The following is a 27251-nucleotide window of genomic DNA, read 5'->3' on the forward strand; positions in this document are numbered from 1 at the left end:
CAGGAACCTGGATTGGTGAGTTTTCTTTCCCAGGGAAAAGGGACAAAGCATGTGCCCAGAGGCCCCTGGCCCTGGGCTGGGCCTGACTGCAAAAAATCCTTATATCGAAGGATGGACCCCAGACCGAAGTTGTCCCCACCTCAAATTTGCGCTGCCCTGATAGACCCAAGGGAGCCTTACAAACTGACATCAGGAACCTGGACTGGTGAGTTTTCTTTCCCAGGGAAATGGCCAATGGATGTTTCCAGTGGCCCCTGGCCCTGGGCTAGGACCTCACTGCAAAAAATCCTTATATCGAAGGATGGACCCCAGACCGAAGTTATCCCCACCTCAAACTTGTGCTGCCCTGATAGACCCAAAGGAGCCCTACAAACTGACATCAGGAACCTGGACTGGTGAGTTTTCTTTCAAAGGGAAAAGGGACAAAGCATGTGCCCAGAGGCCCCTGGCCCTGGGCTGGGCCTGACTGCAAAAAATCCTTATATCGAAGGATGGACCCCAGACCGAAGTTGTCCCCACATCAAACCTGTGCTGTCCTGATAGACGAAAGGAGCCCTACAAACTGACATCAGGAACCTGGACTGGTGAGTTTTCTTTCCCAGGGAAAATGGCCAAAGGATGTTCCTAGGTGCCCCTGGCCCTGAGCTGGGACCTGACTGCAAAAAATACTTATATCGAAGGATGGAGGCCAGACCAAAGTTGTCCCCACCTCAAACTTGTGCTGCCCTGATAGACCCAAGGGAGCCCTACAAACTGACATCAGGAACCTGGACTGCTGAGTTTTCTTTCCCAGGGAAATGGCCAATGGATGTGCCCAGTGGCCCCTGGCCCTGGGCTAGGACCTCACTGCAAAAAATCCTTATATCGAAGGATGGAGCCCAGACCGAAGTTATCCCCACCTCAAACTTGTGCTGCCCTGATAGACCCAAGGGAGCCCTACAAACTGACATCAGGAACCTGGACTGCTGAGTTTTCTTTCCCAGGGAAAATGGCCAAAGGATGTGCCTAGGTGCCCCTGGCCCTGGGCTGGGACCTCACTGCAAAAAATCCTTATATCGAAGGATGGAGCCCAGACCGAAGTTATCCCCACCTCACATTTGTGCTGCCCTGATAGACCCAAGGGAGCCCTACAAACTGACATCAGGAACCTGGACTGGTGAGTTTTCTTTCCCAGGGAAAATGGCCAAAGGATGTGCCTAGGTGCCCCCTCCATGGCTGGGAACTGAATGCAAAAAATCCTTATATCGAAGGATGGACCCCAGACCGAAGTTGTCCCCACCTCAAACTTGTGCTGCCCTGATAGACCCAAGGGAGCCCTACAAGCTGGCATCAGGAACCTGGACTGGTGAGTTTTCTTTCCCAGGGAAAATGGCCAAAGGATGTGCCCAGGGGCCCCAGGCCCTGGGCTGGGACCTCACTGCAAAAAATCCTTATATCGAAGGATGGAACCCCCACCGAAGTTGTCCCCACATCAAACTTCTGCTGCCCTGATAGACCCAAAGGAGCCCTACAAACTGACATCAGGAACCTGGACTGGTGGGTTTTCTTTCCCAGGGAAAAGGGACAAAGCATGTGCCCAGGGGCCCCTGGACCTGGGCTGGGACCTCACTGCAAAAAATCCTTATATCGAAGGATGGAACCCACACCGAAGTTGTCCGCACATCAAAATTCTGCTGCCCTGATAGACCCAAGGGAGCCCTACAAACTGACATCAGGAACCTGGACTGGTGAGTTTTCTTTCCCAGGGAAAATGGCCAAAGGATGTTCCTAGGTGCCCCTGGCCCTGGGCTGGGACCTCACTGCAAAAAATCCTTATATCGAAGGATGGACACCAGACCAAAGTTGCCCCCACCTCAAACTTGTGCTGCCCTGATAGACCCAAGGGAGCCCTACAAACTGACATCAGGAACCTGGACTGGTGAGTTTCTTTCCCAGGGAAATGGCCAATGGATGTGCCCAGGGGCCCCTGGCCCTGGGCTGGGACCTCACTGCAAAAAATCCTTATATCGAAGGATGGAACCCACACCGAAGTTGTCCCCACATCAAACCTGTGCTGTCCTGATCGACCCAAAGGAGCCCTACAAACTGACATCAGGAACCTGGGCTGGTGAGTTTTCTTTCCCAGGGAAAATGGCCAAAGGATGTTCCTAGGTGCCCCTGGCCCTGGGCTGGGACCTGACTGCAAAAAATCCTTATATCGAAGGATGGAGCCCAGACCGAAGTTATCCCCACCTCAAACTTGTGCTGCCCTGATAGACCCAAGGGAGCCCTACAAACTGACATCAGGAACCTGGACTGGTGAGTTTTCTTTCCCAGGGAAATGGCCAATGGATGTGCCCAGTGACCCCTGGCCCTGGGCTAGGACCTCACTGCAAAAAATCCTTATATCGAAGGATGGAGCCCAGACCGAAGTTATCCCCACCTCAAACTTGTGCTGCCCTGATAGACCCAAGGGAGCCCTACAAACTGACATCAGGAACCTGGACTGGTGAGTTTTATTTCCCAGGGAAAATGGCCAAAGGATGTGCCTAGGTGCCCCCTCCATGGCTGGGAACTGACTGCAAAAAATACTTATATCGAAGGATGGAGCCCACACCGAAGTTGTCCCCACATCAAACTTCTGCTGCCCTGATAGACCCAAAGGAGCCCTACAAACTGACATCAGGAACCTGGACTGGTGAGTTTTCTTTCCCAGGGAAAAGGGACAAAGCATGTGCCCAGAGGCCCCTGGCCCTGGGCTGGGACCTCACTGCAAAAAATCCTTATATCGAAGGATGGACCCCACACCGAAGTTGTCCCCACATCAAACTTCTGCTGCCCTGATAGACCCAAAGGAGCCCTACAAACTGACATCAGGAACCTGGACTGGTGAGTTTTCTTTCCCAGGGAAAAGGGACAAAGCATGTGCCCAGAGGACCCTGGCCCTGAGCTGGGCCTGACTGCAAAAAATCCTTATATCGAAGGATGGACCCCAGACCGAAGTTGTCCCCACATCAAACTTGTGCTGCCCTGATAGACCCAATGGAGCCCTACAAACTGACATCAGGAACCTGGATTGGTGAGTTTTCTTTCCCAGGGAAAAGGGACAAAGCATGTGCCCAGAGGCCCCTGGCCCTGGGCTGGGCCTGACTGCAAAAAATCCTTATATCGAAGGATGGACCCCAGACCGAAGTTGTCCCCACCTCAAATTTGCGCTGCCCTGATAGACCCAAGGGAGCCTTACAAACTGACATCAGGAACCTGGACTGGTGAGTTTTCTTTCCCAGGGAAATGGCCAATGGATGTTTCCAGTGGCCCCTGGCCCTGGGCTAGGACCTCACTGCAAAAAATCCTTATATCGAAGGATGGACCCCAGACCGAAGTTATCCCCACCTCAAACTTGTGCTGCCCTGATAGACCCAAAGGAGCCCTACAAACTGACATCAGGAACCTGGACTGGTGAGTTTTCTTTCAAAGGGAAAAGGGACAAAGCATGTGCCCAGAGGCCCCTGGCCCTGGGCTGGGCCTGACTGCAAAAAATCCTTATATCGAAGGATGGACCCCAGACCGAAGTTGTCCCCACATCAAACCTGTGCTGTCCTGATAGACGAAAGGAGCCCTACAAACTGACATCAGGAACCTGGACTGGTGAGTTTTCTTTCCCAGGGAAAATGGCCAAAGGATGTTCCTAGGTGCCCCTGGCCCTGAGCTGGGACCTGACTGCAAAAAATACTTATATCGAAGGATGGAGGCCAGACCAAAGTTGTCCCCACCTCAAACTTGTGCTGCCCTGATAGACCCAAGGGAGCCCTACAAACTGACATCAGGAACCTGGACTGCTGAGTTTTCTTTCCCAGGGAAATGGCCAATGGATGTGCCCAGTGGCCCCTGGCCCTGGGCTAGGACCTCACTGCAAAAAATCCTTATATCGAAGGATGGAGCCCAGACCGAAGTTATCCCCACCTCAAACTTGTGCTGCCCTGATAGACCCAAGGGAGCCCTACAAACTGACATCAGGAACCTGGACTGCTGAGTTTTCTTTCCCAGGGAAAATGGCCAAAGGATGTGCCTAGGTGCCCCCTCCATGGCTGGGAACTGAATGCAAAAAATCCTTATATCGAAGTATGGACCCCAGACCGAAGTTGTCCCCACCTCAAACTTGTGCTGCCCTGATAGACCCAAGGGAGCCCTACAAGCTGGCATCAGGAACCTGGACTGGTGAGTTTTCTTTCCCAGGGAAAATGGCCAAAGGATGTGTCCAGGGGCCCCTGGCCCTGGGCTGGGACCTCACTGCAAAAAATCCTTATATCGAAGGATGGAACCCCCACCGAAGTTGTCCCCACATCAAACTTCTGCTGCCCTGATAGACCCAAAGGAGCCCTACAAACTGACATCAGGAACCTGGACTGGTGGGTTTTCTTTCCCAGGGAAAAGGGACAAAGCATGTGCCCAGGGGCCCCTGGCCCTGGGCTGGGACCTCACTGCAAAAAATCCTTATATCGAAGGATGGAACCCACACCGAAGTTGTCCGCACATCAAAATTCTGCTGCCCTGATAGACCCAAGGGAGCCCTACAAACTGACATCAGGAACCTGGACTGGTGAGTTTTCTTTCCCAGGGAAAATGGCCAAAGGGTGCTCCTAGGTGCCCCTGGCCCTGGGCTGGGACCTCACTGCAAAAAATCCTTATATCGAAGGATGGAGGCCAGACCAAAGTTGTCCCCACCTCAAACTTGTGCTGCCCTGATAGACCCAAGGGAGCCCTACAAACCGACATCAGGAACCTGGACTGGTGAGTTTCTTTCCCAGGGAAATGGCCAATGGATGTGCCCAGGGGCCCCTGGCCCTGGGCTGGGACCTCACTGCAAAAAAGCCTTATATCGAAGGGTGGAACCCACACCGAAGTTGTCCCCACATCAAACCTGTGCTGTCCTGATCGACCCAAAGGAGCCCTACAAACTGACATCAGGAACCTGGGCTGGTGAGTTTTCTTTCCCAGGGAAAATGGCCAAAGGATATTCCTAGGTGCCCCTGGCCCTGGGCTGGGACCTGACTGCAAAAAATCCTTATATCGAAGGCTGGACACCAGACCGAAATTGTCCCCACCTCAAACTTGTGCTGCCCTGATAGACCCAAGGGAGCCCTACAAACTGACATCAGGAACCTGGACTGGTGAGTTTTCTTTCCCAGGGAAATGGCCAATGGATGTGCCCAGTGGCCCCTGGCCCTGGGCTAGGACCTCACTGCAAAAAATCCTTATATCGAAGGATGGAGCCCAGACCGAAGTTATCCCCACCTCAAATTTGTGCTGCCCTGATAGACCCAAGGGAGCCCTACAAACTGACATCAGGAACCTGGACTGGTGAGTTTTATTTCCCAGGGAAAATGGCCAAAGGATGTGCCTAGGTGCCCCCTCCATGGCTGGGAACTGACTGCAAAAAATCCTTATATCGAAGGATGGAGCCCACACCGAAGTTTTCCCCACCTCAAACTTGTGCTGCCCTGATAGACCCAAGGGAGCCCTACAAGCTGGCATCAGGAACCTGGACTGGTGAGTTTTCTTTCCCAGGGAAAATGGCCAAAGGATGTGCCCAGGGGCCCCTGGCCCTGGGCTGGGACCTCACTGCAAAAAATCCTTATATCGAAGGATGGAACCCACACCGAAGTTGTCCCCACATCAAACTTCTGCTGCCCTGATAGACCCAAAGGAGCCCTACAAACTGACATCAGGAACCTGGACTGGTGGGTTTTCTTTCCCAGGGAAAAGGGACAAATCATGTGCCCAGGGGCCCCTGGCCCTGGGCTGGGACCTCACTGCAAAAAATCCTTATATCGAAGGATGGTCCCCAGACCGAAGTTGTCCGCACCTAAAACTTCTGCTGCCCTGATAGACCCAAGGGAGCCCTACAAACTGACATCAGGAACCTGGACTGGTGAGTTTTCTTTCCCAGGGAAAAGGGACAAAGCATGTGCCCAGAGGACCCTGGCCCTGGGCTGGGCCTGACTGCAAAAAATCCTTATATCAAAGGATGGACCCCAGACCGAATTTGTCCCCACCTCAAACTTGTGCTGCCCTGATAGACCCAAGGGAGCTCTACAAACTGACATCAGGAACCTGGACTGGTGAGTTTTCTTTCCCAGGGAAATGGCCAATGGATGTGCCCAGTGGCCCCTGGCCCTGGGCTAGGACCTCACTGCAAAAAATCCTTATATCGAAGGATGGAGCCCAGACCGAAGTTATCCCCACCTCAAACTTGTGCTGCCCTGATAGACCCAAGGGAGCCCTACAAACTGACATCAGGAACCTGGACTGGTGAGTTTTATTTCCCAGGGAAAAGGGACAAAGCATGTGCCTAGGTGCCCCCTCCATGGCTGGGAACTGACTGCAAAAAATCCTTATATCAAAGGGTGGACCCCACACCGAAGTTTTCCCCACATCAAACTTCTGCTGCCCTGATAGACCCAAATGAGCCCTACAAACTGACATCAGGAACCTGGACTGGTGAGTTTTCTTTCCCAGGGAAAATGGCCAAAGGATGTTCCTAGGTGCCCCTGGCCCTGGGCTGGGACCTGACTGCAAAAAATACTTATATCGAAGGATGGACCCCAGACCAAAGTTGTCCCCACCTCAAACTTGTTCTGCCCTGATAGACCCAAGGGAGCCCTACAAACTGACATCAGGAACCTGGACTGCTGAGTTTTCTTTCCCAGGGTAATGGCCAATGGATGTGCCCAGTGGCCCCTGGCCCTGGGCTAGGACCTCACTGCAAAAAATCCTTATATCGAAGGATGGAGCCCAGACCGAAGTTATCCCCACCTCAAATTTGTGCTGCCCTGATAGACCCAAGGGAGCCCTACAAACTGACATCAGGAACCTGGACTGCTGAGTTTTCTTTCCCAGGGAAAATGGCCAAAGGATGTGCCTAGGTGCCCCATCCATGGCTGGGAACTGACTGCAAAAAATCCTTATATCGAAGGATGGACCCCAGATCGAAGTTGTCCCCACCTCAAACTTGTGCTGCCCTGATAGACCCAAGGGAGCCCTACAAACTGACATCAGGAACCTGGACTGGTGAGTTTTCTTTCCCAGGGAAAATGGCCAACGGATGTGCCCAGGGGCCCCTGGCCCTGGGCTGGGACCTCACTGCAAAAAATCCTTATATCGAAGGATGGAGCCCAGACCGAAGTTATCCCCACCTCAAATTTGTGCTGCCCTGATAGACCCAAGGGAGCCCTACAAACTGACATCAGGAACCTGGACTGCTGAGTTTTCTTTCCCAGGGAAAATGGCCAAACGATGTGCCTAGGTGCCCCCTCCATGGCTGGGAACTGAATGCAAAAAATCCTTATATCGAAGGATGGACCCCAGACCGAAGTTGTCCCCACCTCAAACTTGTGCTGCCCTGATAGACCCAAGGGAGCCCTACAAGCTGGCATCAGGAACCTGGACTGGTGAGTTTTCTTTCCCAGGGAAAATGGCCAAAGGATGTGCCCAGGGGCGCCTGGCCCTGGGCTGGGACCTCACTGCAAAAAATCCTTATATCGAAGGATGGAACCCCCACCGAAGTTGTCCCCACATCAAACTTCTGCTGCCCTGATAGACCCAAAGGACCCCTACAAACTGACATCAGGAACCTGGACTGGTGGGTTTTCTTTCCCAGGGAAAAGGGACAAAGGATGTCCCTAGGTGCCCCTGGCCCTGGGCTGGGACCTCACTGCAAAAAATCCTTATATCGAAGGATGGAGGCAAGACCAAAGTTGTCCCCACCTCAAACTTGTGCTGCCCTGATAGACCCAAGGGAGCCCTGCAAACTGACATCAGGAACCTGGACTGGTGAGTTTCTTTCCCAGGGAAATGGCCAATGGATGTGCCCAGGGGCCCCTGGCCCTGGGCTGGGACCTCACTGCAAAAAATCCTTATATCGAAGGATGGAGGCAAGACCAAAGTTGTCCCCACCTCAAACTTGTGCTGCCCTGATAGACCCAAGGGAGCCCTGCAAACTGACATCAGGAACCTGGACTGGTGAGTTTCTTTCCCAGGGAAATGGCCAATGGATGTGCCTAGGTGCCCCCTCCATGGCTGGGAACTGACTGCAAAAAATCCTTATATCGAAGGATGGAGCCCACACCGAAGTTTTCCCCACCTCAAACTTGTGCTGCCCTGATAGACCCAAGGGAGCCCTACAAGCTGGCATCAGGAACCTGGACTGGTGAGTTTTCTTTCCCAGGGAAAATGGCCAAAGGATGTGCCCAGGGGCCCCTGGCCCTGGGCTGGGACCTCACTGCAAAAAATCCTTATATCGAAGGATGGAACCCACACCGAAGTTGTCCCCACATCAAACTTCTGCTGCCCTGATAGACCCAAAGGAGCCCTACAAACTGACATCAGGAACCTGGACTGGTGGGTTTTCTTTCCCAGGGAAAAGGGACAAAGCATGTGCCCAGGGGCCCCTGGCCCTGGGCTGGGACCTCACTGCAAAAAATCCTTATATCGAAGGATGGTCCCCAGACCGAAGTTGTCCGCACCTCAAACTTCTGCTGCCCTGATAGACCCAAGGGAGCCCTACAAACTGACATCAGGAACCTGGACTGGTGAGTTTTCTTTCCCAGGGAAAAGGGACAAAGCATGTGCCCAGAGGACCCTGGCCCTGGGTTGGGCCTGAATGCAAAAAATCCTTATATCGAAGGATGGACGCCAGACCGAATTTGTCCCCACCTCAAACTTGTGCTGCCCTGATAGACCCAAGGGAGCTCTACAAACTGACATCAGGAACCTGGACTGGTGAGTTTTCTTTCCCAGGGAAATGGCCAATGGATGTGCCCAGTGGCCCCTGGCCCTGGGCTAGGACCTCACTGCAAAAAATCCTTATATCGAAGGATGGAGCCCAGACCGAAGTTATCCCCACCTCAAACTTGTGCTGCCCTGATAGACCCAAGGGAGCCCTACAAACTGACATCAGGAACCTGGACTGGTGAGTTTTATTTCCCAGGGAAAAGGGACAAAGCATGTGCCTAGGCGCCCCCTCCATGGCTGGGAACTGACTGCAAAAAATCCTTATATCAAAGGGTGGACCCCACACCGAAGTTTTCCCCACATCAAACTTCTGCTGCCCTGATAGACCCAAATGAGCCCTACAAACTGACATCAGGAACCTGGACTGGTGAGTTTTCTTTCCCAGGGAAAATGGCCAAAGGATGTTCCTAGGTGCCCCTGGCCCTGGGCTGGGACCTGACTGCAAAAAATACTTATATCGAAGGATGGACCCCAGACCAAAGTTGTCCCCACCTCAAACTTGTTCTGCCCTGATAGACCCAAGGGAGCCCTACAAACTGACATCAGGAACCTGGACTGCTGAGTTTTCTTTCCCAGGGTAATGGCCAATGGATGTGCCCAGTGGCCCCTGGCCCTGGGCTAGGACCTCACTGCAAAAAATCCTTATATCGAAGGATGGAGCCCAGACCGAAGTTATCCCCACCTCAAATTTGTGCTGCCCTGATAGACCCAAGGGAGCCCTACAAACTGACATCAGGAACCTGGACTGCTGAGTTTTCTTTCCCAGGGAAAATGGCCAAAGGATGTGCCTAGGTGCCCCATCCATGGCTGGGAACTGACTGCAAAAAATCCTTATATCGAAGGATGGACCCCAGATCGAAGTTGTCCCCACCTCAAACTTGTGCTGCCCTGATAGACCCAAGGGAGCCCTAAAAACTGACATCAGGAACCTGGACTGGTGAGTTTTCTTTCCCAGGGAAAATGGCCAACGGATGTGCCCAGGGGCCCCTGGCCCTGGGCTGGGACCTCACTGCAAAAAATCCTTATATCGAAGGATGGAGCCCAGACCGAAGTTATCCCCACCTCAAATTTGTGCTGCCCTGATAGACCCAAGGGAGCCCTACAAACTGACATCAGGAACCTGGACTGGTGAGTTTTCTTTCCCAGGGAAAATGGCCAAAGGATGTGCCTAGGTGCCCCATCCATGGCTGGGAACTGACTGCAAAAAATCCTTATATCGAAGGATGGACCCCAGATCGAAGTTGTCCCCACCTCAAACTTGTGCTGCCCTGATAGACCCAAGGGAGCCCTACAAACTGACATCAGGAACCTGGACTGGTGAGTTTTCTTTCCCAGGGAAAATGGCCAACGGATGTGCCCAGGGGCCCCTGGCCCTGGGCTGGGACCTCACTGCAAAAAATCCTTATATCGAAGGATGGAGCCCAGACCGAAGTTATCCCCACCTCAAATTTGTGCTGCCCTGATAGACCCAAGGGAGCCCTACAAACTGACATCAGGAACCTGGACTGGTGAGTTTTCTTTCCCAGGGAAAAGGGACAAACGATGTGCCTAGGTGCCCCCTCCATGGCTGGGAACTGAATGCAAAAAATCCTTATATCGAAGGATGGACCCCAGACCGAAGTTGTCCCCACCTGAAACTTGTGCTGCCCTGATAGACCCAAGGGAGCCCTACAAGCTGGCATCAGGAACCTGGACTGGTGAGTTTTCTTTCCCAGGGAAAATGGCCAAAGGAAGTGCCCAGGGGCGCCTGGCCCTGGGCTGGGACCTCACTGCAAAAAATCCTTATATCGAAGGATGGAACCCCCACCGAAGTTGTCCCCACATCAAACTTCTGCTGCCCTGATAGACCCAAAGGAGCCCTACAAACTGACATCAGGAACCTGGACTGGTGGGTTTTCTTTCCCAGGGAAAAGGGACAAAGGATGTCCCTAGGTGCCCCTGGCCCTGGGCTGGGACCTCACTGCAAAAAATCCTTATATCGAAGGATGGAGGCAAGACCAAAGTTGTCCCCACCTCAAAATTGTGCTGCCCTGATAGACCCAAGGGAGCCCTACAAACTGACATCAGGAACCTGGACTGGTGAGTTTTCTTTCCCAGGGAAAATGGCCAAACGATGTGCCTAGGTGCCCCCTCCATGGCTGGGAACTGAATGCAAAAAATCCTTATATCGAAGGATGGACCCCAGACCGAAGTTGTCCCCACCTCAAACTTGTGCTGCCCTGATAGACCCAAGGGAGCCCTGCAAACTGACATCAGGAACCTGGACTGGTGAGTTTCTTTCCCAGGGAAATGGCCAATGGATGTGCCCAGGGGCCCCTGGCCCTGGGCTGGGACCTCACTGCAAAAAATCCTTATATCGAAGGATGGAGGCAAGACCAAAGTTGTCCCCACCTCAAACTTGTGCTGCCCTGATAGACCCAAGGGAGCCCTGCAAACTGACATCAGGAACCTGGACTGGTGAGTTTCTTTCCCAGGGAAATGGCCAATGGATGTGCCTAGGTGCCCCCTCCATGGCTGGGAACTGACTGCAAAAAATCCTTATATCGAAGGATGGAGCCCACACCGAAGTTTTCCCCACCTCAAACTTGTGCTGCCCTGATAGACCCAAGGGAGCCCTACAAGCTGGCATCAGGAACCTGGACTGGTGAGTTTTCTTTCCCAGGGAAAATGGCCAAAGGATGTGCCCAGGGGCCCCTGGCCCTGGGCTGGGACCTCACTGCAAAAAATCCTTATATCGAAGGATGGAACCCACACCGAAGTTGTCCCCACATCAAACTTCTGCTGCCCTGATAGACCCAAAGGAGCCCTACAAACTGACATCAGGAACCTGGACTGGTGGGTTTTCTTTCCCAGGGAAAAGGGACAAAGGATGTGCCCAGGGGCCCCTGGCCCTGGGCTGGGACCTCACTGCAAAAAATCCTTATATCGAAGGATGGTCCCCAGACCGAAGTTGTCCGCACCTCAAACTTCTGCTGCCCTGATAGACCCAAGGGAGCCCTACAAACTGACATCAGGAACCTGGACTGGTGAGTTTTCTTTCCCAGGGAAAAGGGACAAAGCATGTGCCCAGAGGACCCTGGCCCTGGGCTGGGCCTGACTGCAAAAAATCCTTATATCGAAGGATGGACCCCAGACCGAATTTGTCCCCACCTCAAACTTGTGCTGCCCTGATAGGCCCAAGGGAGCTCTACAAACTGACATCAGGAACCTGGACTGGTGAGTTTTCTTTCCCAGGGAAATGGCCAATGGATGTGCCCAGTGGCCCCTGGCCCTGGGCTAGGACCTCACTGCAAAAAATCCTTATATCGAAGGATGGAGCCCAGACCGAAGTTATCCCCACCTCAAACTTGTGCTGCCCTGATAGACCCAAGGGAGCCCTACAAACTGACATCAGGAACCTGGACTGGTGAGTTTTATTTCCCAGGGAAAAGGGACAAAGCATGTGCCTAGGTGCCCCCTCCATGGCTGGGAACTGACTGCAAAAAATCCTTATATCAAAGGGTGGACCCCACACCGAAGTTTTCCCCACATCAAACTTCTGCTGCCCTGATAGACCCAAATGAGCCCTACAAACTGACATCAGGAACCTGGACTGGTGAGTTTTCTTTCCCAGGGAAAATGGCCAAAGGATGTTCCTAGGTGCCCCTGGCCCTGGGCTGGGACCTGACTGCAAAAAATACTTATATCGAAGGATGGACCCCAGACCAAAGTTGTCCCCACCTCAAACTTGTTCTGCCCTGATAGACCCAAGGGAGCCCTACAAACTGACATCAGGAACCTGGACTGCTGAGTTTTCTTTCCCAGGGTAATGGCCAATGGATGTGCCCAGTGGCCCCTGGCCCTGGGCTAGGACCTCACTGCAAAAAATCCTTATATCGAAGGATGGAGCCCAGACCGAAGTTATCCCCACCTCAAATTTGTGCTGCCCTGATAGACCCAAGGGAGCCCTACAAACTGACATCAGGAACCTGGACTGGTGAGTTTTCTTTCCCAGGGAAAATGGCCAACGGATGTGCCCAGGGGCCCCTGGCCCTGGGCTGGGACCTCACTGCAAAAAATCCTTATATCGAAGGATGGAGCCCAGACCGAAGTTATCCCCACCTCAAATTTGTGCTGCCCTGATAGACCCAAGGGAGCCCTACAAACTGACATCAGGAACCTGGACTGGTGAGTTTTCTTTCCCAGGGAAAATGGCCAAAGGATGTGCCTAGGTGCCCCATCCATGGCTGGGAACTGACTGCAAAAAATCCTTATATCGAAGGATGGACCCCAGATCGAAGTTGTCCCCACCTCAAACTTGTGCTGCCCTGATAGACCCAAGGGAGCCCTACAAACTGACATCAGGAACCTGGACTGGTGAGTTTTCTTTCCCAGGGAAAATGGCCAACGGATGTGCCCAGGGGCCCCTGGCCCTGGGCTGGGACCTCACTGCAAAAAATCCTTATATCGAAGGATGGAGCCCAGACCGAAGTTATCCCCACCTCAAACTTGTGCTGCCCTGATAGACCCAAGGGAGCCCTACAAACTGACATCAGGAACCTGGACTGGTGAGTTTTATTTCCCAGGGAAAAGGGACAAAGCATGTGCCTAGGTGCCCCCTCCATGGCTGGGAACTGACTGCAAAAAATCCTTATATCAAAGGGTGGACCCCACACCGAAGTTTTCCCCACATCAAACTTCTGCTGCCCTGATAGACCCAAATGAGCCCTACAAACTGACATCAGGAACCTGGACTGGTGAGTTTTCTTTCCCAGGGAAAATGGCCAAAGGATGTTCCTAGGTGCCCCTGGCCCTGGGCTGGGACCTGACTGCAAAAAATACTTATATCGAAGGATGGACCCCAGACCAAAGTTGTCCCCACCTCAAACTTGTTCTGCCCTGATAGACCCAAGGGAGCCCTACAAACTGACATCAGGAACCTGGACTGCTGAGTTTTCTTTCCCAGGGTAATGGCCAATGGATGTGCCCAGTGGCCCCTGGCCCTGGGCTAGGACCTCACTGCAAAAAATCCTTATATCGAAGGATGGAGCCCAGACCGAAGTTATCCCCACCTCAAATTTGTGCTGCCCTGATAGACCCAAGGGAGCCCTACAAACTGACATCAGGAACCTGGACTGGTGAGTTTTCTTTCCCAGGGAAAATGGCCAACGGATGTGCCCAGGGGCCCCTGGCCCTGGGCTGGGACCTCACTGCAAAAAATCCTTATATCGAAGGATGGAGCCCAGACCGAAGTTATCCCCACCTCAAATTTGTGCTGCCCTGATAGACCCAAGGGAGCCCTACAAACTGACATCAGGAACCTGGACTGGTGAGTTTTCTTTCCCAGGGAAAATGGCCAAAGGATGTGCCTAGGTGCCCCATCCATGGCTGGGAACTGACTGCAAAAAATCCTTATATCGAAGGATGGACCCCAGATCGAAGTTGTCCCCACCTCAAACTTGTGCTGCCCTGATAGACCCAAGGGAGCCCTACAAACTGACATCAGGAACCTGGACTGGTGAGTTTTCTTTCCCAGGGAAAATGGCCAACGGATGTGCCCAGGGGCCCCTGGCCCTGGGCTGGGACCTCACTGCAAAAAATCCTTATATCGAAGGATGGAGCCCAGACCGAAGTTATCCCCACCTCAAACTTGTGCTGCCCTGATAGACCCAAGGGAGCCCTACAAACTGACATCAGGAACCTGGACTGGTGAGTTTTATTTCCCAGGGAAAAGGGACAAAGCATGTGCCTAGGTGCCCCCTCCATGGCTGGGAACTGACTGCAAAAAATCCTTATATCAAAGGGTGGACCCCACACCGAAGTTTTCCCCACATCAAACTTCTGCTGCCCTGATAGACCCAAATGAGCCCTACAAACTGACATCAGGAACCTGGACTGGTGAGTTTTCTTTCCCAGGGAAAATGGCCAAAGGATGTTCCTAGGTGCCCCTGGCCCTGGGCTGGGACCTGACTGCAAAAAATACTTATATCGAAGGATGGACCCCAGACCAAAGTTGTCCCCACCTCAAACTTGTTCTGCCCTGATAGACCCAAGGGAGCCCTACAAACTGACATCAGGAACCTGGACTGCTGAGTTTTCTTTCCCAGGGTAATGGCCAATGGATGTGCCCAGTGGCCCCTGGCCCTGGGCTAGGACCTCACTGCAAAAAATCCTTATATCGAAGGATGGAGCCCAGACCGAAGTTATCCCCACCTCAAATTTGTGCTGCCCTGATAGACCCAAGGGAGCCCTACAAACTGACATCAGGAACCTGGACTGGTGAGTTTTCTTTCCCAGGGAAAATGGCCAACGGATGTGCCCAGGGGCCCCTGGCCCTGGGCTGGGACCTCACTGCAAAAAATCCTTATATCGAAGGATGGAGCCCAGACCGAAGTTATCCCCACCTCAAATTTGTGCTGCCCTGATAGACCCAAGGGAGCCCTACAAACTGACATCAGGAACCTGGACTGGTGAGTTTTCTTTCCCAGGGAAAATGGCCAAAGGATGTGCCTAGGTGCCCCATCCATGGCTGGGAACTGACTGCAAAAAATCCTTATATCGAAGGATGGACCCCAGATCGAAGTTGTCCCCACCTCAAACTTGTGGTGCCCTGATAGACCCAAGGGAGCCCTACAAACTGACATCAGGAACCTGGACTGGTGAGTTTTCTTTCCCAGGGAAAATGGCCAACGGATGTGCCCAGGGGCCCCTGGCCCTGGGCTGGGACCTCACTGCAAAAAATCCTTATATCGAAGGATGGAGCCCAGACCGAAGTTATCCCCACCTCAAATTTGTGCTGCCCTGATAGACCCAAGGGAGCCCTACAAACTGACATCAGGAACCTGGACTGGTGAGTTTTCTTTCCCAGGGAAAATGGCCAAACGATGTGCCGAGGTGCCCCCTCCATGGCTGGGAACTGAATGCAAAAAATCCTTATATCGAAGGATGGACCCCAGACCGAAGTTGTCCCCACCTCAAACTTGTGCTGCCCTGATAGACCCAAGGGAGCCCTACAAGCTGGCATCAGGAACCTGGACTGGTGAGTTTTCTTTCCCAGGGAAAATGGCCAAAGGATGTGCCCAGGGGCGCCTGGCCCTGGGCTGGGACCTCACTGCAAAAAATCCTTATATCGAAGGATGGAACCCCCACCGAAGTTGTCCCCACATCAAACTTCTGCTGCCCTGATAGACCCAAAGGAGCCCTACAAACTGACATCAGGAACCTGGACTGGTGGGTTTTCTTTCCCAGGGAAAAGGGACAAAGGATGTCCCTAGGTGCCCCTGGCCCTGGGCTGGGACCTCACTGCAAAAAATCCTTATATCGAAGGATGGAGGCAAGACCAAAGTTGTCCCCACCTCAAAATTGTGCTGCCCTGATAGACCCAAGGGAGCCCTACAAACTGACATCAGGAACCTGGACTGGTGAGTTTTCTTTCCCAGGGAAAATGGCCAAACGATGTGCCTAGGTGCCCCCTCCATGGCTGGGAACTGAATGCAAAAAATCCTTATATCGAAGGATGGACCCCAGACCGAAGTTGTCCCCACCTCAAACTTGTGCTGCCCTGATAGACCCAAGGGAGCCCTGCAAACTGACATCAGGAACCTGGACTGGTGAGTTTCTTTCCCAGGGAAATGGCCAATGGATGTGCCCAGGGGCCCCTGGCCCTGGGCTGGGACCTCACTGCAAAAAATCCTTATATCGAAGGATGGTCCCCAGACCGAAGTTGTCCGCACCTCAAACTTCTGCTGCCCTGATAGACCCAAGGGAGCCCTACAAACTGACATCAGGAACCTGGACTGGTGAGTTTTCTTTCCCAGGGAAAAGGGACAAAGCATGTGCCCAGAGGACCCTGGCCCTGGGCTGGGCCTGACTGCAAAAAATCCTTATATCGAAGGATGGACCCCAGACCGAATTTGTCCCCACCTCAAACTTGTGCTGCCCTGATAGACCCAAGGGAGCTCTACAAACTGACATCAGGAACCTGGACTGGTGAGTTTTCTTTCCCAGGGAAATGGCCAATGGATGTGCCCAGTGGCCCCTGGCCCTGGGCTAGGACCTCACTGCAAAAAATCCTTATATCGAAGGATGGAGCCCAGACCGAAGTTATCCCCACCTCAAACTTGTGCTGCCCTGATAGACCCAAGGGAGCCCTACAAACTGACATCAGGAACCTGGACTGGTGAGTTTTATTTCCCAGGGAAAAGGGACAAAGCATGTGCCTAGGTGCCCCCTCCATGGCTGGGAACTGACTGCAAAAAATCCTTATATCAAAGGGTGGACCCCACACCGAAGTTTTCCCCACATCAAACTTCTGCTGCCCTGATAGACCCAAATGAGCCCTACAAACTGACATCAGGAACCTGGACTGGTGAGTTTTCTTTCCCAGGGAAAATGGCCAAAGGATGTTCCTAGGTGCCCCTGGCCCTGGGCTGGGACCTGACTGCAAAAAATACTTATATCGAAGGATGGACCCCAGACCAAAGTTGTCCCCACCTCAAACTTGTTCTGCCCTGATAGACCCAAGGGAGCCCTACAAACTGACATCAGGAACCTGGACTGCTGAGTTTTCTTTCCCAGGGTAATGGCCAATGGATGTGCCCAGTGGCCCCTGGCCCTGGGCTAGGACCTCACTGCAAAAAATCCTTATATCGAAGGATGGAGCCCAGACCGAAGTTATCCCCACCTCAAATTTGTGCTGCCCTGATAGACCCAAGGGAGCCCTACAAACTGACATCAGGAACCTGGACTGCTGAGTTTTCTTTCCCAGGGAAAATGGCCAAAGGATGTGCCTAGGTGCCCCATCCATGGCTGGGAACTGACTGCAAAAAATCCTTATATCGAAGGATGGACCCCAGACCGAAGTTGTCCCCACCTCAAACTTGTGCTGCCCTGATAGACCCAAGGGAGCCCTACAAACTGACATCAGGAACCTGGACTGGTGAGTTTTCTTTCCCAGGGAAAATGGCCAACGGATGTGCCCAGGGGCCCCTGGCCCTGGGCTGGGACCTCACTGCAAAAAATCCTTATATCGAAGGATGGAGCCCAGACCGAAGTTATCCCCACCTCAAATTTGTGCTGCCCTGATAGACCCAAGGGAGCCCTACAAACTGACATCAGGAACCTGGACTGGTGAGTTTTCTTTCCCAGGGAAAATGGCCAAACGATGTGCCTAGGTGCCCCCTCCATGGCTGGGAACTGAATGCAAAAAATCCTTATATCGAAGGATGGACCCCAGACCGAAGTTGTCCCCACTTCAAACTTGTGCTGCCCTGATAGACCCAAGGGAGCCCTACAAGCTGGCATCAGGAACCTGGACTGGTGAGTTTTCTTTCCCAGGGAAAATGGCCAAAGGATGTGCCCAGGGGCGCCTGGCCCTGGGCTGGGACCTCACTGCAAAAAATCCTTATATCGAAGGATGGACCCCACACCGAAGTTGTCCCCACATCAAACTTCTGCTGCCCTGATAGACCCAAAGGAGCCCTACAAACTGACATCAGGAACCTGGACTGGTGAGTTTTCTTTCCCAGGGAAAAGGGACAAAGCATGTGCCCAGAGGACCCTGGCCCTGAGCTGGGCCTGACTGCAAAAAATCCTTATATCGAAGGATGGACCCCAGACCGAAGTTGTCCCCACCTCAAACTTGTGCTGCCCTGATAGACCCAAGGGAGCCCTGCAAACTGACATCAGGAACCTGGACTGGTGAGTTTCTTTCCCAGGGAAATGGCCAATGGATGTGCCCAGGGGCCCCTGGCCCTGGGCTGGGACCTCACTGCAAAAAATCCTTATATCGAAGGATGGAACCCACACCGAAGTTGTCCCCACATCAAACCTGTGCTGTCCTGATCGACCCAAAGGAGCCCTACAAACTGACATCAGGAACCTGGGCTGGTGAGTTTTCTTTCCCAGGGAAAATGGCCAAAGGATGTTCCTAGGTGCCCCTGGCCCTGGGCTGGGACCTGACTGCAAAAAATCCTTATATCGAAGGATGGACCCCAGACCGAAGTTGTCCCCACCTCAAACTTGTGCTGCCCTGATAGACCCAAGGGAGCCCTACAAACTGACATCAGGAACCTGGACTGGTGAGTTTTCTTTCCCAGGGAAATGGCCAATGGATGTGCCCAGTGGCCCCTGGCCCTGGGCTAGGACCTCACTGCAAAAAATCCTTATATCGAAGGATGGAGCCCAGACCGAAGTTATCCCCACCTCAAATTTGTGCTGCCCTGATAGACCCAAGGGAGCCCTACAAACTGACATCAGGAACCTGGACTGGTGAGTTTTATTTCCCAGGGAAAATGGCCAAAGGATGTGCCTAGGTGCCCCCTCCATGGCTGGGAACTGACTGCAAAAAATCCTTATATCGAAGGATGGAGCCCACACCGAAGTTTTCCCCACCTCAAACTTGTGCTGCCCTGATAGACCCAAGGGAGCCCTACAAGCTGGCATGAGGAACCTGGACTGGTGGGTTTTCTTTCCCAGGGAAAAGGGACAAAGCATGTGCCCAGGGGCCCCTGGCCCTGGGCTGGGACCTCACTGCAAAAAATCCTTATATCGAAGGATGGTCCCCAGACCGAAGTTGTCCGCACCTCAAACTTCTGCTGCCCTGATAGACCCAAGGGAGCCCTACAAACTGACATCAGGAACCTGGACTGGTGAGTTTTCTTTCCCAGGGAAATGGCCAATGGATGTGCCCAGGGGCCCCTGGCCCTGGGCTGGGCCTGACTGCAAAAAATCCTTATATCGAAGGATGGACCCCACACCGATGTTGTCCTCACATCAAACTTCTGCTGCCCTGATAGACCCAAAGGAGCCCTACAAACTGACATCAGGAACCTGGACTGGTGAGTTTTCTTTCCCAGGGAAAAGGGACAAAGCATGTGCCCAGAGGACCCTGGCCCTGAGCTGGGCCTGACTGCAAAAAATCCTTATATCGAAGGATGCACCCCAGACCGAAGTTGTCCCCACATCAAACCTGTGCTGCCCTGATAGACCCAATGGAGCCCTACAAACTGACATCAGGAACCTGGACTGGTGAGTTTTCTTTCCCAGGGAAAATGGCCAAAGGATGTGCCCAGGGGCCCCTGGCCCTGGGCTGGGACCTCACTGCAAAAAATCCTTATATCGAAGGATGGACCCCACACCGAAGTTTTCCCCACCTCAAACTTCTGCTGCCCTGATAGACCCAAAGGAGCCCTACAAATTGACATCAGGAACCTGGACTGGTGAGTTTTCTTTCCCAGGGAAAAGGGACAAAGCATGTGCCCAGAGGCCCCTGGCCCTGGGCTGGGCCTGACTGCAAAAAGTCCTTATATCGAAGGATGGACCCCAGACCGAAATTGTCCCCACATCAAACCTGTGCTGTCCTGATCGACCCAAAGGAGCCCTACAAACTGACATAAGGAACCTGGACTGGTGAGTTTTCTTTCCCAGGGAAAAGGGACAAAGCATGTGCCCAGGGGCCCCTGGCCCTGGGCTGGGACCTCACTGCAAAAAATCCTTATATCGAAGGATGGAACCCACACCGAAGTTGTCCCCACCTCAAACTTGTGCTGCCCTGATAGACCCAAGGGAGCCCTACAAACTGACATCAGGAACCTGGACTGGTGAGTTTTCTTTCCCAGGGAAATGGCCAATGGATGTGCCCAGGGGCCCCTGGCCCTGCGCTGGGACCTCACTGCAAAAAATCCTTATATCGAAGGATGGACCCCACACCGAAGTTGTCCCCACATCAAACTTCTGCTGCCCTGATAGACCCAAAGGAGCCCTACAAACCGACATCAGGAACCTGGACTGGTGAGTTTTCTTTCCCAGGGAAAAGGGACAAAGCATGTGCCCAGAGGACCCTGGCCCTGAGCTGGGAACTGACTGCAAAAAATCCTTATATCGAAGGATGGACCCCAGACCGAAGTTGTCCCCACCTCAAACTTGTGCTGCCCTGATAGACCCAAGGGAGCCCTACAAACTGACATCAGGAACCTGGACTGGTGAGTTTTCTTTCCCAGGGAAAATGGCCAAAGGATGTGCCTAGGCGCCCCCTCCATGGCTGGGAACTGAATGCAAAAAATCCTTATATCGAAGGATGGACCCCAGACCGAAGTTGTCCCCACCTCAAACTTGTGCTGCCCTGATAGACCCAAGGGAGCCCTACAAGCTGGCATCCGGAACCTGGACTGGTGAGTTTTCTTTCCCAGGGAAAATGGCCAAAGGATGTGCTCAGGGGACCCTGGCCCTGAGCTGGGCCTGACTGCAAAAAATCCTTATATCGAAGGATGGACCCCACACCGAAGTTTTCCCCACCTCAAACTTCTGCTGCCCTGATAGACCCAAAGGAGCCCTACAAATTGACATCAGGAACCTGGACTGGTGAGTTTTCTTTCCCAGGGAAAAGGGACAAAGCATGTGCCCAGAGGCCCCTGGCCCTGGGCTGGGCCTGACTGCAAAAAATCCTTATATCGAAGGATGGACCCCAGACCGAAATTGTCCCCACATCAAACCTGTGCTGTCCTGATCGACCCAAAGGAGCCCTACAAACTGACATAAGGAACCTGGACTGGTGAGTTTTCTTTCCCAGGGAAAAGGGACAAAGCATGTGCCCAGAGGCCCCTGGCCCTGGGCTGGGACCTCACTGCAAAAAATCCTTATATCGAAGGATGGAGGCCAGACCAAAGTTGTCCCCACCTCAAACTTGTGCTGCCCTGATAGACCCAAGGGAGCCCTACAAACTGACATCAGGAACCTGGACTGGTGAGTTTTCTTTCCCAGGGAAATGGCCAATGGATGTGCCCAGGGGCCCCTGGCCCTGGGCTGGGACCTCACTGCAAAAAATCCTTATATCGAAGGATGGACCCCACACCGAAGTTTTCCCCACCTCAAACTTCTGCTGCCCTGATAGACCCAAAGGAGCCGTACAAACTGACATCAGGAACCTGGACTGGTGGGTTTTCTTTCCCAGGGAAAAGGGACAAAGCATGTGCCCAGGGGCCCCTGGCCCTGGGCTGGGCCTGACTGCAAAAAATCCTTATATCAAAAGATGGACCCCAGACCGAAGTTGTCCCCACATCAAACCTGTGCTGTCCTGATCGACCCAAAGGAGCCCTACAAACTGACATCAGGAACCTGGACTGGTGAGTTTTCTTTCCCAGGGAAAATGGCCAAAGGATGTTCCTAGGTGCCCCTGGCCCTGGGCTGGGACCTCACTGCGAAAAATCCTTATATCGAAGGATGGAACCCACACCGAAGTTGTCCCCACCTCAAACTTGTGCTCCCCTGATAGACCCAAGGGAGCCCTACAAACTGACATCAGGAACCTGGACTGGTGAGTTTTCTTTCCCAGGGAAAAAGGACAAAGCATGTGCCCAGGGGCCCCTGGCCCTGGGCTGGGACCTCACTGCAAAAAATCCTTATATCGAAGGATGGAACCCACACCGAAGTTGTCCCCACCTCAAACTTGTGCTGCCCTGATAGACCCAAGGGAGCCCTACAAACTGACATCAGGAACCTGGACTGGTGAGTTTTCTTTCCCAGGGAAATGGCCAATGGATGTGCCCAGGGGCCCCTGGCCTTGCGCTGGGACCTCACTGCAAAAAATCCTTATATCGAAGGATGGACCCCACACCGAAGTTGTCCCCACATCAAACTTCTGCTGCCCTGATAGACCCAAAGGAGCCCTACAAACCGACATCAGGAACCTGGACTGGTGCGTTTTCTTTCCCAGGGAAAAGGGACAAAGCATGTGCCCAGAGGACCCTGGCCCTGAGCTGGGAACTGACTGCAAAAAATCCTTATATCGAAGGATGGAGCCCAGACCGAAGTTATCCCCACCTCAAATTTGTGCTGCCCTGATAGACCCAAGGGAGCCCTACAAACTGACATCAGGAACCTGGACTGGTGAGTTTTCTTTCCCAGGGAAAATGGCCAAAGGATGTGCCTAGGTGCCCCCTCCATGGCTGGGAACTGAATGCAAAAAATCCTTATATCGAAGGATGGACCCCAGACCGAAGTTGTCCCCACCTCAAACTTGTGCTGCCCTGATAGACCCAAGGGAGCCCTACAAGCTGGCATCAGGAACCTGGACTGGTGAGTTTTCTTTCCCAGGGAAAATGGCCAAAGGATGTGCTCAGGGGCCCCTGGCCCTGGGCTGGGACCTCAATGCAAAAAAACCTTATATCGAAGGATGGAACCCCCACCGAAGTTGTCCCCACATCAAACTTCTGCTGCCCTGATAGACCCAAAGGAGCCCTACAAACTGACATCAGGAACCTGGACTGGTGAGTTTTCTTTCCCAGGGAAAATGGCCAAAGGATGTTCCTAGGTGCCCCTGGCCCTGGGCTGGGACCTCACTGCAAAAAATCCTTATATCGAAGGATGGAGGCCAGACCAAAGTTGTCCCCACCTCAAACTTGTGCTGCCCTGATAGACCCAAGGGAGCCCTACAAACTGACATCAGGAACCTGGACTGGTGAGTTTCTTTCCCAGGGAAATGGCCAATGGATGTGCCCAGAGGCCCCTGGCCCTGGGCTGGGACCTCACTGCAAAAAATCCTTATATCGAAGGATGGAACCCACACCGAAGTTGTCCCCACATCAAACCTGTGCTGTCCTGATCGACCCAAAGGAGCCCTACAAACTGACATCAGGAACCTGGGCTGGTGAGTTTTCTTTCCCAGGGAAAATGGCCAAAGGATGTTCCTAGGTGCCCCTGGCCCTGGGCTGGGACCTGACTGCAAAAAATCCTTATATCGAAGGATGGACCCCAGACCGAAGTTATCCCCACATCAAACTTCTGCTGCCCTGATAGACCCAAGGGAGCCCTACAAACTGACATCAGGAACCTGGACTGGTGAGTTTTCTTTCCCAGGGAAAAGGGACAAAGCATGTGCCCAGTGGCCCCTGGCCCTGGGCTAGGACCTCACTGCAAAAAATCCTTATATCGAAGGATGGAGCCCAGACCGAAGTTATCCCCACCTCAAATTTGTGCTGCCCTGATAGACCCAAGGGAGCCCTACAAACTGACATCAGGAACCTGGACTGGTGAGTTTTCTTTCCCAGGGAAAAGGGACAAAGCATGTGCCCAGAGGACCCTGGCCCTGAGCTGGGCCTGACTGCAAAAAATCCTTATATCGAAGGATGGACCCCAGACCGAAGTTGTCCCCACATCAAACTTGTGCTGCCCTGATAGACCCAATGGAGCCCTACAAACTGACATCAGGAACCTGGACTGGTGAGTTTTCTTTCCCAGGGAAAATGACCAAAGGATGCGCCCAGGGGCCCCTGGCCCTGGGCTGGGACCTCACTGCAAAAAATCCTTATATCGAAGGATGGAACCCACACCGAAGTTGTCCCCACCTCAAAATTCTGCTGCCCTGATAGACCCAAAGGAGCCCTACAAACTGACATCAGGAACCTGGACTGGTGGGTTTTCTTTCCCAGGGAAAAGGGACAAAGCATGTGCCCAGAGGCCCCTGGCCCTGGGCTGGGCCTGACTGCAAAAAATCCTTATATCGAAAGATGGACCCCAGACCGAAGTTGTCCCCACATCAAACCTGTGCGGTCCTGATCGACCCAAAGGAGCCCTACAAACTGACATCAGGAACCTGGACTGGTGAGTTTTCTTTCCCAGGGAAATGGCCAAAGGATGTTCCTAGGTGCCCCTGGCCCAGGGCTGGGACCTCACTGCAAAAAATCCTTATATCGAAGGATGGACCCCAGACCAAAGTTGTCCCCACCTCAAACTTGTGCTCCCCTGATAGACCCAAGGGAGCCCTACAAACTGACATCAGGAACCTGGACTGGTGAGTTTTCTTTCCCAGGGAAATGGCCAATGGATGTGTCCAGGGGCCCCTGGCCCTGGGCTGGGACCTCACTGCAAAAAATCCTTATATCGAAGGATGGAACCCACACCGAAGTTGTCCCCACATCAAACCTGTGCTGTCCTGATCGACCCAAAGGAGCCCTACAAACTGACATCAGGAACCTGGACTGGTGAGTTTTCTTTCCCAGGGAAAATGGCCAAAGAATGTTCCTAGGTGCCCCTGGCCCTGGGCTGGGACCTGACTGCAAAAAATCCTTATATCGAAGGATGGACACCAGACCGAAGTTGTCCCCACCTCAAACTTGTGCTGCCCTGATAGACCCAAAGGAGCCCTACAAACTGACATCAGGAACCTGGACTGGTGAGTTTTCTTTCCCAGGGAAATGGCCAATGGATGTGCCTAGGTGCCCCCTCCATGGCTGGGAACTGAATGCAAAAAATCCTTATATCGAAGGATGGAGCCCACACCGAAGTTTTCCCCACCTCAAACTTGTGCTGCCCTGATAGACCCAAGGGAGCCCTACAAGCTGGCATCAGGAACCTGGACTGGTGAGTTTTCTTTCCCAGGGAAAATGGCCAAAGGATGTGCCCAGGGGCCCCTGGCCCTGGGCTGGGACCTCACTGCAAAAAATCCTTATATCGAAGGATGGAACCCACACCGAAGTTGTCCACACATCAAACTTCTGCTGCCCTGATAGACCCAAAGGAGCCCTAAAAACTGACATCAGGAACCTGGACTGGTGGGTTTTCTTTCCCAGGGAAAAGGGACAAAGCATGTGTCCAGGGGCCCCTGGCCCTGGGCTGGGACCTCACTGCAAAAAATCCTTATATCGAAGGATGGAACCCACACCGAAGTTGTCCCCACATCAAAATTCTGCTGCCCTGATAGACCCAAGGGAGCCCTACCAACTGACATCAGGAACCTGGACTGGTGAGTTTTCTTTCCCAGGGAAAATGGCCAAAGGATGTTCCTAGGTGCCCCTGGCCCTGGGCTGGGACCTCACTGCAAAAAATCCTTATATCGAAGGATGGAGGCCAGACCAAAGTTGTCCCCACCTCAAACTTGTGCTGCCCTGATACACCCAAAGGAGCCCTACAAACTGACATCAGGAACCTGGACTGGTGAGTTTTCTTTCCCAGGGAAATGGCCAATGGATGTGCCTAAGGGCCCCTGGCCCTGGGCTGGGACCTCACTGCAAAAAATCCTTATATCGAAGGATGGACACCAGACCGAAGTTGTCCCCACCTCAAACTTGTGCTGCCCTGATAGACCCAAGGGAGCCCTACAAACTGACATCAGGAACCTGGACTGGTGAGTTTTCTTTCCCAGGGAAATGGCCAATGGATGTGCCCAGTGGCCCCTGGCCCTGGGCTAGGACCTCACTGCAAAAAATCCTTATATCGAAGGATGGAGCCCAGACCGAAGTTATCCCCACCTCAAATTTGTGCTGCCCTTATAGACCGAAGGGAGCCCTACAAACTGACATCAGGAACCTGGACTGGTGAGTTTTATTTCCCAGGGAAAATGGCCAAAGGATGTGCCTAGGTGCCCCCTCCATGGCTGGGAACTGACTGCAAAAAATCCTTATATCGAAGGATGGAGCCCACACCGAAGTTCTCCCCACCTCAAACTTGTGCTGCCCTGATAGACCCAAGGGAGCCCTACAAGCTGGCATCAGGAACCTGGACTGGTGAGTTTTCTTTCCCAGGGAAAATGGCCAAAGGATGTGCCCAGGGGCCCCTGGCCCTGGGCTGGGACCTCACTGCAAAAAATCCTCATATCGAAGGATGGAACCCACACCGAAGTTGTCCCCACATCAAACTTCTGCTGCCCTGATAGACCCAAAGGAGCCCTACAAACTGACATCAGGAACCTGGACAGGTGGGTTTTCTTTCCCAGGGAAAAGGGACAAAGCATGTGCCCAGGGGCCCCTGGCCCTGGGCTGGGACCTCACTGCAAAAAATCCTTATATCGAAGGATGGAACCCACACCGAAGTTGTCCCCACATCAAACCTGTGCTGTCCTGATCGACCCAAAGGAGCCCTACAAACTGACATCAGGAACCTGGACTGGTGAGTTTTCTTTCCCAGGGAAATGGCCAATGGATGTGCCTAGGTGCCCCCTCCATGGCTGGGAACTGAATGCAAAAAATCCTTATATCGAAGGATGGAGCCCACACCGAAGTTTTCCCCACCTCAAACTTGTGCTGCCCTGATAGACCCAAGGGAGCCCTACAAGCTGGCATCAGGAACCTGGACTGGTGAGTTTTCTTTCCCAGGGAAAATGGCCAAAGGATGTGCCCAGGGGCCCCTGGCCCTGGGCTGGGACCTCACTGCAAAAAATCCTTATATCGAAGGATGGAACCCACACCGAAGTTGTCCACACATCAAACTTCTGCTGCCCTGATAGACCCAAAGGAGCCCTAAAAACTGACATCAGGAACCTGGACTGGTGGGTTTTCTTTCCCAGGGAAAAGGGACAAAGCATGTGTCCAGGGGCCCCTGGCCCTGGGCTGGGACCTCACTGCAAAAAATCCTTATATCGAAGGATGGAACCCACACCGAAGTTGTCCCCACATCAAAATTCTGCTGCCCTGATAGACCCAAGGGAGCCCTACCAACTGACATCAGGAACCTGGACTGGTGAGTTTTCTTTCCCAGGGAAAATGGCCAAAGGATGTTCCTAGGTGCCC

Source organism: Lonchura striata, chromosome W (genome assembly GCF_050655825.1).
Source record: "Lonchura striata isolate lonStrDom1 chromosome W, ASM5065582v1, whole genome shotgun sequence".
Lineage (NCBI taxonomy): Eukaryota > Metazoa > Chordata > Aves > Passeriformes > Estrildidae > Lonchura > Lonchura striata.